Source organism: Podarcis pityusensis (genome assembly GCF_964106645.2).
Source record: "Podarcis pityusensis genome assembly, chromosome: 7".
Taxonomy (NCBI): domain Eukaryota; kingdom Metazoa; phylum Chordata; class Lepidosauria; order Squamata; family Lacertidae; genus Podarcis; species Podarcis pityusensis.
Genome location: NC_138031.1, coordinates 18,555,996 through 18,571,572, shown reverse-complemented (window position 1 = coordinate 18,571,572; position 15,577 = coordinate 18,555,996). Strand labels below are relative to the sequence as shown.

The 15,577-nt window shown below is 41.5% G+C and overlaps 1 protein-coding gene across 5 annotated transcripts in view; it reads right to left on the bottom strand.

Annotated features, from left to right (window-relative positions):
• CSMD3 (CUB and Sushi multiple domains 3) overlaps positions 1-15,577 on the bottom strand; it is a 578,955-nt gene that overhangs the window by 517,656 nt on the left and 45,722 nt on the right. The window lies entirely within an intron of this gene.

Here is a 15,577-nt window from a genome sequence, read left to right as displayed (position 1 = left end):
ATGTTAAATATGCAGGTGTGGTGCTTAAAAATATCACCGAGATTCTTGCCTTCCATCTTTGTTCAAAAACATCTTCATTTATTTTCCTGCTGTCATTGTTCCAGCTTCATCTGAGTTGTTTTGAACTGATTTTACAAATAGACAGACATGTTTTTCTTCAATTTTAAGCCAACCCAAAGCCACTCCATATTGGTGCTCAAAACACATTTATATTTAAATCCTAGGTTCTGGGTTGCTTCCCACAGGGAACCACAAGTAAGGAAAGTGCTGTTCTACTCTGGTCCTGCACAGATATCTGGTTGGTCAATGTGAGAACATGATGATGAGCTAGATGTGCCTTTGATGTGTTCTAGAAGGACACTTTATGTTCTTATGAGACATGCCTTTAAAAAGATATAAATGCCTTTGTTCTATGTTGTCCAGCAACATATTCCTGTGGATCGGCTATGCCACTTCAAGGAATGAGACTTTCAAATTTATTGTAAAATGTTCTTTCATTTGAAAAATAAATTGTTTTTATTTAAGTGTTTATTTAAGTATTAATTAGGAAGATTAAGTTTTTTTATGCACTTAAATCTGCTTTTTCTTCTTTCTCTTTTCTGTAATTTCTTCTTTTCTTTTTTCTTAATTGTTTTTTCTATACTTCTCTTTTTGTGGTATCAGATTGTAAATTCTTTATATATGTGTGTAATTTAAACTAATAAATATTATTTAAAAAGAAAGAAAAATAAATTGTTATTTATGCAATTTTGTAATAATATTTAATAATAATAATACAATTATTAGCTTTGCTTAATTTAGATTACAGAGGGTAGCCATCTTTGACTGTTGAAGCAAATATATATTGTGCCATAAGTCATAGACTTTCATGGCACACATGCAAAAGTACAGGCAAGTTCAACTCCCAAGGGACTGCAATCTACTCCCAGTATAAAAATATTGGCCATGATCTACCCATGGAGGGGTGAGGGACAGCTGTCAATCCCGATCACTCGGTTGGGCATCCCTGCAACAGTATATGGGCAAATGAGAGAACAATTTATATCAAAAACTGAGATCACAGGAATTCAAGAGCTGGCATATTATTATGCAGAAAACAAATCCAGTCCAAAGAGCCAAGTCAAAAGAGCAAAAGATTAATTCAGGTCAGGGGTCTTGACTGGGAGTCTCCAAGTCTTGACTAGGAAAAAAAAAACCTAAAAAACTGGGAAAGTAAGTTAGACAGTAGAAGACAACGACGTTGTCGGCAAGGCAAAAACATGAATGGTCACGATGTGTTGATAGAGGGGTGAAGGAAGCAACCCTATTTTTGTCTCCAGAAGGAAGCTGCAGTGATTCTGCCGCCAGCAACGCCCAAGTGCATTGTTGGTGAGTGAATGCATGCCTTTGTATGGCTGCAGGTTTGCTAATGTCATCAGGACTGACCACCAGCTATGCCCTTAAACCAGGCTTCCTCAACCTCAGATTTTTTGGCTTATAACTCCCATGATCCCTAGCTAACAGAACCAGAGGTCAGGGATGATGGAAATTGTCTCAAATTGTCTCAAAACATCTGGGGGGCTGAGGTTGAGGAAGCCTGCCTCAAACCTTCCCAAATCTGGCATCCTCCAGATGTTTTGGACTGCAACTCCCATCAGCTCTGGTCAGGAAAACCTCTGTAGGGCAGTAAATTGGAGAAGTGCTCACTATAGTGGTGGGTAGAAGAGCTGGGGGGGAGGGAATCATGTCTGGCAACCAATGAGCCCCTTTGGTTTCAGATAGTACATGGCTTGTTGTTGTTTAGTCGTTTAGTCGTGTCCGACTCTTCGTGACCCCATGGACCAGAGCACGCCAGGCACTCCTGTCTTCCACTGCCTCCCACAGTTTGGTCAAACTCATGCTGGTAGCTTCGAGAACACTGTCCAACCATCTCGTCCTCTGTCGTCCCCTTCTCCTTGTGCCCTCCATCTTTCCCAACATCAGGGTCTTTTCCAGGGAGTCTTCTTTTCTCATGAGGTGGCCAAAGTATTGGAGCCTCAGCTTCAGGATCTGTCCTTCCAGTGAGCACTCAGGGCTGATTTCCTTCAGAATGGATAGGTTTGATCTTCTTTATGGTCCAGCTTTCACTTTCATACATCACTACTGGGGAAACCATAGCTTTTACTATACGGACCTTTGTTGGCAAGGTGATGTCTCTACTTTTTAAGATGCTGTCTAGGTTTAGTACATGGCTAGACAAGTCTAAAATGTCCAGGACACGAATTTTCACGACCCCCTAGTGGCTATGGTGGCTCATTTGCCAAAGGTAATGTATTTTGCAATAACTCTGGAACTGACCAAAGCAATAACTCAGACTATTCTGACCAAACTAAGCCTCCTAAAGCAAAATATACATTATATCTATATCCATATATCTACACACACACACACACACACACACAGCCTCTCATCCATGCCTTTGAAGGATATGGATGGGGAATGATCGATTTTTGCTTTCCAGTTTGTAACTTTTAAGCAATTCTAGTGGCCGCCCACATGGCTTGGAATCCATCTGGCAGCCTTTCCTTCTGTGGAAGGCAGTACAAATTGTTTCAAGAACCACTTACACATTCTCTGTTTGGACTATGTTGAAAACATTCCGAGAAAAGCTTTTTCTGAATTGATTTTGCTGACAACTGATAATAGCACCTGTGAACATTCCAAGGGGCAGAGAAAAAAATTATGACAAATGCTTCTGTTCCATTAATAGTATTGTAGAAAGTGAGGGGTGGGGAAGAGAGTAGGCAGTTGCTACTCTCTGAATGTTTATCATTGGCATCACACACTACTAACTCCCTTTTGTGCTCAAATCTGGAAGAAACGTCTGGCTCCTCAGATCAAAAAAAGAGAAAAGATTAACAGAGCTACAATGGAATTTTACAGAAAGTCAATATCCAGAAAATATTGACAGCTGAAATTCCTATTCTAGAAAATCTGAGAATTATTCCTGAAAATATATTTTAAAAGAAAAAAGAGGAAGCATCTATTCTTTCTTTCTACAATAAAGTCTCAAAAATATATAAGTGTTATGTCAATATACAAGTCCTATGTGATGGTTTTATAAGGCAGAAACATTATAGGGGTTTCCAAAACCAGTTTTCTGTCAACCCTCATCACCAAAATTTGAAGATCGCTGCTTGCACACTAAATATAGAACTAAAAAGCTCCGTTTTAAAAATGGGCATGTACATTCTGAGACGTGGGTCAAGATTCTAGAGTGAGCTTGCAGGGAAACCACAGTTTTCTGGTTCAAATGTCTTTGTTGAACTCCCAACCATTTTCCTTTGTAGCGCAGCATACAACAGAGAAGGGAACAGGAATAAGAAGCATTCAAGCTTGTCACTTTTTGTTGGACTGGGAATGATTTGTTGGAATATTGTATCTCAGCCAAACCAAATGATTTATCATTACTAGCCCTCTTCAGTTATTGCTCCTCTCACAATTACTATAATGCAAAGGTGTGGGGAGTGTGAAAATTCTGATGAATCCACCACTCCATTGCCCATTTTGTTGATTTTTGTGTATTAGGAAGGGAAATTCTCTTCTAGACTCCCTACACAATGATGATAATAATAATAATAGTAGTAATATATTTATTGTACCCCACCCATCTGACCGGGTTCCCCCAGCCACTCTGGGTGTCTTCCAACAAAAATACAGCATTAAACAGTAAAAGGTTCCTGATACAAGACCGCCTTCAGAAGTCTATAAAAAATTATATAGTTGTTTAACTCTTTGACATCTGCTGGGAGGGCATTCCACAGGGCGGGTGCAACTACAAAAACGGCCTTCTGCCTGGTTCCCTGTATTTTCACATCTCACAGTGAGGGAACCGCCAGAAGGCGTTCGGAGGCTAGACCTCGGTGTCTGGGCTGAATGATGTGGGTAGAGATGCCCCTTCAGGTACACAGGGCCGACATTGCAATCTCTCAGGTCTGCTCTCTTGTTTATTGTGCAAGTCTTGAATGCCTCAAGAGGGCTTTTGTTGTTTAGTCGTTTAGTCGTGTCCGACTCTTCATGACCCCATGGACCAGAGTACGCCAGGCACTTCTGTCTTCCACTGCCTCCCACAGTTTGGTCAAACTCATGCTGGTAGCTTCGAGAACACTATCCAACTATCTCGTCCTCTGTCGTCCCCTTCTCCTTGTGCCCGCCATCTTTCCCAACATCAGGGTCTTTTCCAGGGTGTCTTCTCTTCTCATGAGGTGGCCAAAGTATTGGAGCCTCAGCTTCACAATCTGTCCTTCCAGTGAGCACTCAGGGCTGATTTCCTTCAGAATGGATAGGTTTGATCTTCTTGCAGTCCATGGGACTCTCAAGAGTCTCCTCCAGCACCATAATTCAAAAGCATCAATTCTTCGGCGATCAGCCTTCTTTATGGTCCAGCTCTCACTTCCATACATCACTACTGGGAAAACCATAGCTACTGTGTGGAACAGATTAAGAGAAGATTGAGGTGGACATTACAATACAAGCAAGAATGTGTCGGGGGGGGGGGTTGTGTAACATATTTATCCTGCCCATTTTCTGTGGAACCCAGAATGAAAAGCATGGTTGTTCTATACACTTTCATTTACAACCATCCTGTGAGGTAGGTTGTGTTAAGTATAATTGCTTAATTGTACATTGAAATGGAAAATAACTCTGTATGTGTTTGTATGTATTCTTCTGAAAGTATCTTATGGAAAGTTCCATTGAGCTTTTATTTAGCCTGACAATTTAATGATTAGCTGAAAATGCATCTCTGGTAGCTCTCACGAGGTGTTTTAACTTAGATCCCATGACCTATTCTATCACAGGTCTTCATTTTGGGTGCGTTAGTAGTCTTTGTTTTCTGAAATACCAGAGAAGAAGGGACGTCTGCTTGATCTCTCTCCAGGAGAACACAGCCTCAGGCTAATGGTGTCTGTGTTTGGAAAGGCAGAGCTTTGTCTTTAGCCCTGGATAGAAGAAATTCACATTTCTAAGATATTGTACTGGCACCAGCACATGATATTATGCAGCTATCTGGATGTAACTTAATTTGTTTTATATTTGTTTGGAAGAAAGTTCTGTTAGTAAAGCTTTAGAACCATATTTTTGGACTGGACAATGTTTATTTCAACAGGAGTCAGTTTTTATTCACCCTATTGCTTCCACATGTGCAATATTAATAACCACAATAGGTTGCACTGAGAGATAGCTGCTAGCCCAAAGCTACCCAGGAAGCTCTGTGGCTTTGAAACAAACTCTTCCAGCTCAAAGCCCACCACACCATACTGACTCTTTCTTGTTCTCTGAGATTAACAAAAGCTTTACTTGAGTTTCTCCATGATTAATTCTTCAAGTACCTGAGGTTGTAGTGTGATTTCTTCACTAAAAGAAAACAATGGCAGGTGTAGGGTTTTTGTCTGTACATTTTCTTCAGCAGGAGTGATCACCTGGGGTTTGTCTTCTTAGCTGGCTATGATGTTTTGGGCCATAAACTGTGATTACATGATGGAGCCAGCTGTATTGATTCTGTTCTGTTTACAGTTTTATTCTACTCAAGAAAATGGCAAAGTACCATAGCAACCAAGACCCTTCCTTTCAACAGCCACCAAACAGAACATCTGTTTCTCTTAATGTTTTCTAACCAGTACCAAGAGCTCTGCAACCAAAAGCAGATGGATAAACAAGGGTGGAATCTACACACACATTAAAAAAGTTCTGAAAATGCCTTTTTTAAAAGTGTTTTTTTTAAAAAAAAAACCACTGAATTTTCCATAAGGCTCACCATTGCCATCTAGTGTCACATTGTAAGGTAAAGGGACCCCTGACCATTAGGTCCAGTAGTGACCGACTCTGGGGTTGCGGCGCTCATCTCACTTTATTGGCCGAGGGAGCTGGCGTACAGCTTCCGGGTCATGTGGCCAGCATGACTAAGCCGCTTCTGGTGAACCAGAGCAGCACACGGAAACACCGTTTACCTTCCCGCCGGAGTGGTACCTACTCATCTACTTGCACTTTGACATGCTTTCGAACTGCTAGGTTGGCAAGAGCAGGGACCGAGCAACGGGAGCTCACCCTGTCACGGGGATTCGAACCGCCGACCTTTGGATTGGCAAGTCCTAGGTTCTGTGGTTTAACCCACAGCACATATTGCACTAAAAACACACTCAATACATTTTATTTGCCGCTGTATAGCTGAGTCCACAATCTGTCAAACTGTAAGAAACAGCACTGCTTCAGTTTTGCTGTGTTTGGCAACTTTCAGCGGAATAAACCTATCTATTCTAAAGGATTCTATTCACGCTGCCACACAAAGCTGGCCTAAAACAAAATTGGGGGCAAATTTGGAAGCTGCTGCATTCAAAAAAGAAAATAACCCAACCTCTGAGGAATTTCATGCAATGATAAAAGAGTTTCGATAAGATGCACAGAAGTCTTCAGCTAAAACATCCATTGATTACCACAGTATCATGCAGGAAATTGTCAAGAAATTTAGATGCAATGTTCAAGAATTTCAATGAGCTTATTGATATTTTTCCATGGGCTTTTGCACATATTTTTTATGTAAATCACTTTTCTATGTTGCTTCAAAAATGTGGCCTTCTTTAGCCATGAGACTTTAGGAGAGGTTAGATAGATAGATAATTTATTACGGTCGGAGACCAGCTTATGAAACACACTTGGGGGTACAATCCCAGAAGGAAAACAAACATTTAAAACTATGTACAACAATAAATTTAAAATTTATAAATGCGATAAGCATATAGACACTTAAAACTTTAAGATGAACTGCCGCAGACAGATGACCCAGAGTCACTCATGGAACTGAGTTTAGGGATTTTCTTAACGAACTAGTTTGGGTCGGTGGGTGGTCTGCGCCTACAGATCTGTACACAGCATCTAGCGACCATCTGGGTTGTCTTATGATCTTTGCCTTTCCAGGAGGTCAGCGAGCCTCACCAGCAGGGGATCAATGGTCTCATTACATGCCTCTTCATAAAAGGGACATCTAAAGAACAAGTGCTCTGGGCTTCCTATCTCCCCCAGTGAACAGGTGCAAAGTCTCTGAGCACATGGGACTTTTTTTAAAGGATCCTTCCAGGACCGGTGAGGGCATAGCCGAGCTTCTGGCGAGTGTAAAAGCCCTTCTTGCATTTTTGGAAACGAGAAAGAAGAGATATGCTGCCAGTGCGGCTATATATCTCTAGGAGAGGTTATATGACATCCCTGGACACCAGTGACCAGAACTTGTAGCAGAAGAAGCACTTGACAAATCAACTATCTTTCCCAAGATTTGGAAAACCATTAGACAAAGTCACTATTGTATAATACTCCAAAGGTGATGGTGGGGAATGTTTTCAAAAATCTCCATGTTACTGTCTCATAGTGTAACTTGTAAAAGGCTCGTATCAAAACTTGTATCATACATTATCATTTAACATATGTAGACATTTGTGCTTCTCTCATGGCTGCCCTGAGACATTTTGTTGCCTGAAATGAAGGGCAAGATGGCACCCCCTCCAATCCACATACAGAAGCTAACCAGACTGGCAGCTGACTGCCACCCAGTATCTGTTGCCTGAAGGAGCTGACTCACTGTGTCTAATGGTAGGGCTGGCCTAGTAAAATCTCTCTTTATCTCATCATGGCCTGCACCATGCGTTTTTTACCGAGTAGATTCTCTATGCTCGTAGTCTTCTGACCTCCTCAGCCCCTGGAGTCAACCGTTTGTAAATTCAGCAAGAGAACTGAATGTCATACTGAATTTAATTTACGGACCAGATTGTGGCGGTGAAGCCTATTGAAACCAATCTAGAGGAGTGCCTGAGTTCAATAATGTCACTTTCTTTTCTACTCATACAGGAACCTCCAAGCAACATTATTCTTTACCACCATCTCCAACGGATAGGCACTGGCCTTTGGTCTAAAATATGTCAAGTTGTGCCATGTATGAAAACAAGATGCAATTGCTGCAGCCACTGAACCAGCAATACAATCCACTGTACTAAATGATGCCATCTCAGGACTATATTACAGAATTCTAAAAGGCTGCATCACTTGCTATAGATCATTATAAGCTGCCAGAACTCTTTGGAAGGGTTGAGATGACATGGGGCGATAGAAGATCAGATCTTAATTTAGGACCATGTTTTTTTTCATTCTGTCCATCTAATAGTCAACTTATGTGCACAAACAATTCTCCCAATTCAGATAATTCCCCCCCCCCCATAGAGTTTGGTCTACCTTCTGTACTGCTAGTCAGAACATGGGTCATGTGGCCAGCATGACTAAGCCGCTTCTGGCGAACCAGAGCAGCGCACGGAAACGCTGTTTACCTTCCCGCTGGAGCGATACCTATTTATCTACTTGCACTTTGACGTGCTTTCGAACTGCTAGGTTGGCAGGAGCAGGGACTGAGCAACGGGAACTCACCCCGTCACGGGGATTCGAACCGCCGACCTTCTGATCAGCAAGTCCTAGGCTCTGTGGTTTAACCCACAGCGCCACCCACGTTGCAATAATAGATTCATTTTAAAATATGCTCAGTCTATGGTTTACCTGGAAACTGTGAGTGGGCAAATTCAAAGTCCCTGCCCTCCTTTATCTTTACACTGGACTTGGTCCAGACAGCTCTTCCAACAGAGGACTAATAAAGGATTGTCATCTGTCAAGCAGATCAAACAACCTCCCTTTTTCTTGAGCTTTTTCAGACAAATTAAGGTGCAGGTTTCAATTTACCAAACTCCAAATTGCCACCCTGTGCTCCTTCAGAAGGAAGGGTGGGATATTATATATTATTATATATTATATATTATATATTATTATTATTATTATTATTATTATTATTATTATTATATCATCTCATCTAGTCCAATAAACTGACAGGACTACTACATCCCCATCACAGTAGTCCAATTAAGGTATTTATTCTATCACGTGATATTAATCACATAATTTGCATTCAAATGGCATTTTACTGCAACTTCACTTCATTCTCTCACCTGATCATTTTCTGTGATCTTTCTGCGACCACATTTTCTGCGATCTTCCACACAACATAAAAGCCACCTCTGCAAATCTAGTGAAATATAGCAGAAATTTAGCACTCATTTCTGTGCTATTTGTTTCCAGGAAAAAAAATCCATTTGCAACCATTGCAAAATCACTGGAGTTTTGCACTGGAGAAATTTGGAGTGGTATCAGTATATGGGTCTTTCTCACCATTTAAAATTTAGTGTGACATTGCAGTATACTGATCGAAAAGCCACAGTTTCATAACACAACAAGGCACTGCAGTGTAAAAGGCGAGTAAGAAATTGGTACAGAAGCTCTAGCACTGTAATGAGCAAAATTAATGCAATAAACTTCATGTCTGAACACAGGCATAGAGAGAGAAGCATGGTTTAAAATGCACAGGAACCCTAAATGAATATAACAGGTTCTCTGCTACAGATGGTTGCTCTCCAACTCATGGAGGACAATTGGAAACATGACAAAGCGGGTGGAGCAAATATGCTTGTTCCCATTTCCTCTTAACACTTACGCTTAAACAAATGCTTAAATAAAACTGATTTCTAATACAAGTCAAGAGCACCATCTCCATCTGTAAGTCATGGTCAAGTGGCCAGACCATTCAGGTTAATTGTAGGTATTCTTTGATATGCTTTGTGTACAACATTGATTCCTTCTGCCACATTCCTCTTCAACCAGGCCTTTGGCGGATTAACATCTGATACCCTTTTAAATGTGTTGTGGTAGAGAGGAGTCTTGGTTTGTTTTTGTTCCTATTTTTATTATGTATTTTGTGATTTTTATCCTGAGATCTATGGATTAAGGGTGGTATACAAATTTAATAAGAAATATTAATAGCAGCAATTCAAATGTGAGTATGGCTTTGTGAATTGTCCTTTGGGTGTACAACTGGGAGTGTGCAGGGTTGAGCTTGAGCTCCTCCTGGGAATAGTCTGCTCATGACTGGAAAGGCCTGTCACTACATTAAGAACCATTTACTCTAAACAGAAAGTGGCACTGAATGTAATTACTTGCCCTGGAAGTAATGATTGTTGGCTGTGTCAACTCTTCGCATTGCTATCAAGGGAGAAGAGTTTCAATTATGTCAGTACTGCAAACATTCTAATTTCAATCATGCACTGAAGACAATCTTTTGGGGTATGCCCAATCAGAATCATGTGACTTCTTGAAAAAAATAAAATATTTTCACTCACTACTGTAATAATTCCCTTAATGAGGCTTATATGTCAAATACATAATGGGATGTAAGGTCCCTTGTACGTTTCAAGGTGAGTGAGCTAGGATAGCTGATACTTCTCCACACCTAAGGTCAAGGGAAGTTTCAAGGAAGTGTGGCATGCTCTTGCTGAAAGCCAGAAATAGCAAAGGTACAAGGTTAACCTGAGAACAAAAGTGTCTGTCCATATAGACATGTAACAGAAAGCCTAAAGCCTCTCCTCCTCCCAGAGGGGAGGTGATGTGAGTAGGAGCCATTCCCGCATCAGCAGGGGGGTGTATTCGGCCCCCTGCGTCATTTTCCTGGCTGCCGCACCGCAACCGTCAGGCCAACCAATAGGGCTGGCTTGGGGGCGGGGTCTAGCCTCCCACTGGTTGTAAACCTTCAAATGACTCCCCGCTGCATGGGGTGGGATCATATATAGGTTGTTTGATCCAATGCCTAAGCCAATACCACTCACATGCTGTAACCAATAAAGTTGTGGTGTTCTTTAGCTCATTAACCTAAAATACATGTGTCCTTGTGTCTTATTTACCCCTATGCAGGTTTCGGGTCCTCGACTCACAAAAGGGCTCATCCAATCCAAGAGACAGGGACTACTGGCCCCTTGATAGTATGGTGTGTTACTCTTGAAAGACACTTCTCAAATGTTTTCAGAGGGCTACTTCTCTTTTAAAGCCATCTGGATTGGTGGCCATCACTTCTTCCTATGGGAGAAAGTTCCATAGTTTATCTGTTTTCATTTATCTGTCCTGAATCTTCCTGTCACGGTCTGGTTCACGGGTGATTGAAGTCCTGGCTGGGGACGTCGGGACCGGGGGCAAGATGATGGGGTGCAAGCAGGAACGGAATTCCAGAAGCCAGGAGTCAGAAAGCCAAGAGTCCGAGGGTCAGAGAACCGGGAGTCAAGAAGCTGAGGGTCAGGAAGCAAGGAGTCAAACGCAGCAAGGCAGGGAACATGTTGCTGTGGCAAAGAGCCGAAGGGAAAATGCTGACCTTATATCCCTTCCTGGCTCTTGCCACCAGGTGCTGTGAGTTACCAATCAGCCTCTTCTGTGTGGTTGCACCTTGCCTCTTCAGAACAAACTTAGGAAGGCCCCAGCCCTCCAAAGTCCTATTGGTCACAGGGCCTGGCTCCTGCACGCACTCCTGACACTTCCAACATTCAGCACAACTGGATCACCACAAGTTATAGTGTTATGAGAGAGAATGCAAAGCTGTTCTCTAATCTACTTTCTCCTTGCCATGCATAATTTTTATCATGTGACCTCTTACCCCACCTTTTCTCAAAACTAAAAAGAGCCAATGTTGCAATCTTTGGGTTCTTCTTGGTCTTCACCTCTTTCAGTGAATGGGTAGAAACTCACTACACAACAGCTGTGACCTACATGGTAAGTCATTCAATAAATTATGTCTAAAGATCACTCCTGACAGGGAGGACATTTCCAGCAGGATTCCTTTGGCGTGTGTAATATATGCTCTGGCACTGACCTCTGACCTCTGTCTAGACCTGCTATAGCCTTGGTCTGCCTACAATTCACCTGTGTATGGTACCGCAACCATGTGTAGCATCTGACAGAATGGCCCACTGAGGGCATTGTAAATGGAGCTTTGCTGAAACTTGTCAATGTCATCCCTGTGCTGCTGTCCCATAGCATCTGCCTGAAAGATTGCTGTGAGCTGTTCTGCTGTGATACAGTCCATTCCAAAGAAAAGCTGCCCTGAACTTCTTGTCATCTTCCAGGAATGGGGACCATGAAAAAGATAATAATACTTATTTCCCAATGCAGTTGTTAGTGTGAGTGGCCGAAGAGCAAATTTGTATAACCAACCCTCTTTTAACATACTGGAACAGAAATGAAAGTTTACAAAGAAATGCCATCCAGTATTGTGTGCGGACTTTTAAATTGAAAATAATAAATGAATGAATCACAAGTTCCAGTAATTGTAATTTGTTTTGTGCTGCTTTTTGATTATGTGTTTTAAATTGTTGTGACCTATTCTGGGGCCTTGGGGTGAAGGGCAGGTAATAAACCAAAATAATCAGAGTATGTACATTTCGAACATGACATTTTAATCTCAAAATTCTATGGCTGTGATTCTATAAATTTTTACCATTGATTCCAATGGGACAGGGTGGCCCACTCACAAGGCAAGGGGGGGGGGCGACCATCTCTTGCAGCTGGATCCACAGGGGCAGAGCCCAAGGCAGAGCTTTTGAGACCTATTTCTGTACAAACGATGACACTGTTAGGATATTTCCGTTCCACCTTAAGAAGGGAGCAGGTTGTTGTGTCACAGCCTGCGTATTTCCTGTTCACAGGATGTTTCTGTTTTTGTATATTGCTGTTGTCTCTCTCTGTGCCTGAACATCGAAGCAGGCAGTCATGTTTTTTCTTTGCTCTGACCAACGCTGAATAAAGTTGTAAATAATGCTCTCCTGGGTGCATCTTTCGCTGTGGGAACTCTGCTGATAGAGCGTGCACGAGCCCTGGAATGTGGCAAGCTATTTCTGAGGCTTGTGTCGCTAATTCACTGATACTGTATCTACGGGAGATCGATGGATCGTCCGGAATCGACGTGGGGGCATGATGGCTTTTGTCTCCCTGGCAGTATCCCAACAGACACTCTAAAAAGTGTTGCCATTTTTTAATTGCTTTGATTTTTATAAATGGGTTCATATATGAACTCCCATAAACTGTTAGGGTAACTATCAATTCAAAATACCACTGCACAGCAACATCTAATACTGTCAAAGGCCCTGTTTTAATGTGTTGGGACTTTGACATTTTTGTTGTTGCTTAATAACTTCTAAATGCCAATTCGGAAATACTTGTTTATTTAAAGGGGAGGGGCCATAAATAATTATTATAGATCGCTAATAAATAAATATTCAATACAACTACATGTCAGTTTTCAAATAGCATTGGATGTTAAATATAGATATAAAATGTTCAGAGACTAATCAGCATCCACATTTGCAGAGGAAAGCGGGTTTGGGGAACAAATTACTTTCAGCTATAGAAGACATGCTTTATACATAAGGAAATTGCATGATGAATCTTGGATGGTTTTGAAAAGAAAAATGGAGATGGGTGGGGAATGTGCTTCTTCGAGTATAAAAGCTTACCAGACCCATAGAAGCATGAAACTCATGAATCACTTTCCATCACTTAATTATATATAATGAATAGTGCAATATTGAATGTTGCTCACCTGATTTTCTTCTTGGCAGACTGCTATGGTTTCCAATTAGAATGGCTAATTGGTAAGCGTGTGATTTACTTTTTCACTTTTCCTTCAATTAGATTATATATTCCTAAACCACTCCCAATGCAAACTCAGTGCAATAATTAATAGCCGCAATCTCTGCAGTCTTTCTAAAGATGAGACTAGAATGATTGCATTCCAGGAGACGGTCAAACCAATGTATCTGCTGTTGCAACTACTGTAATGAAATACTAAATCAATACGCCTTACAAGAATAGTTGGAGAAGGTTATTTGGGTCGTGCCAAATGATGAATTAACATCATTTGCATTATGGTAATGTTCAAAGGCCCCAGACAATGCTAGATAAATATACAAGTAATAATGATCCTTGGCCAAAGAGTGAGCAGTTCTAAACATATTTACTCTAGAGTACAATTCCATTTTAAATCAAAAGGATGTATTCTCAAGTGCATTCAACGAGAAGCTGGCTGAGAAGGGGGGAATATTATGGGATGAGCTTTTCTTCTCCGGCCCCATGAAAGGATAAAGCACTGAACCTTTTAAAGAAATGAATATAAAGGGAAGTTAGGTTTAGAATGGAAATAGTGGGTAAAATCCTATCTTTGTGCATTCATCAGAAGATGAACAGAGCATTTGCACATTTTGTTGTATGTAGCTATGCTCTCTGTGCATGATTTGAAACCCTATAAAAGGTAGGGTCCCCAATCTCATCTCTAGCTGTTTGTACACATTGCTGCCATTTCTAACCTAAGCATGCATAAAGACACACATTGTTAATGCACCTAGATAAAACACTGCAGAAACAAACACATCTTAATGTGGTCATATTTTTGTATCTTGATGCTCTCTTTTTTTGGAGTGTTACAGATGTTTCTGCATGCTTACAAAGCCCCAAACAAAAAAGAATTTTGAGACAATCATACATAAAAGTATATCAAGATGAATAAACTAATAAGTGTGCAGCATAAATTAGTAATGTGTGTTAGAGAGCAGGGAATGAATGAAGTGGAGGAACTAAATGTGCCAGCAAACTGCCCATTCTTTGTATGCAAATGTACAAGCGGCTTCTGCTTGGGTTCATATATGCACAAATGCATCATGCGGACAGAAGTAAATTACTAAGCTGTGATGGCTGATGAAAAACATTACTGCCTTCTTTCTTAGCAAAAGGAAAAATCTGCATACAGTAGGGAAACTCTAATAAAATCTTGCTGCTAGCTCAAATGGTTGCTGAGATGAGTTTGATAATGAGATCTCCGGATCAATTTGCCTATACCTCACTATGAATGCTGCAAATTTGCATTGCTGAAATACACTGGTTCACCATCCTTTCTTAATTAGGAGCATAAATAGCTCCTTGACTTGTTTAAAGAGTGCCTAAGCAGAATCCATGCTGAAGCTAAACAACGGCTGGTGTTATTCAAAGAGGGGGGAAAATATATAGGGCAGGATTCACCTACTCAGCCCTGCTGGAGGAAACCCCATGCAAAAACCTCCACTGAGAAATCCCCTCTCCTCCCCATGCATGCCCACATGCTCCCCAAATTGGCTTGGAGGAGGCAGAGAACCCCTAGAATAGGGCACAGGGGAGGAGAGTGGTGATCACGGCCTTGGTCCTGTATACCTGAAGGAGCGTCTCCACCCCCGTCATTCAGCCCAGACACTGAGATCCAGCGCTGAGGGCCTTCTGGCGGTTCCCTCATTGCGAGAAGTGAGGCTACAGGGAACCAGACAGAGGGCCTTCTCGGTAGTGGCGCCCGCCCTGTGGAACACCCTCCCATCAGATGTCAAAGAGATAAACAACTACCTGACATTCAGAAGACATCTTAAGGCAGCCCTGTTCAGGGAAGTTTTTAATATTTAACGCTGTACTGTTTTAAACACTTGATTGGGAGCTGCCCAGAGTGGCTGGGGAAACTCAGCCAGATGGGCGGGGTATAAATAATAAATTATTATTATTATTATAACTAGGCATGTTGCAGAGCGAGTGTGACGTTGAATTCCACCCACAGAACCTCACTGAGTATTTGGTGCATCTGTGAGCCAATCCCATTTTGTACTATCTACAGGACCGTGCAAGAAGAAGGAAGAGAAAAGAAAATAGGTTA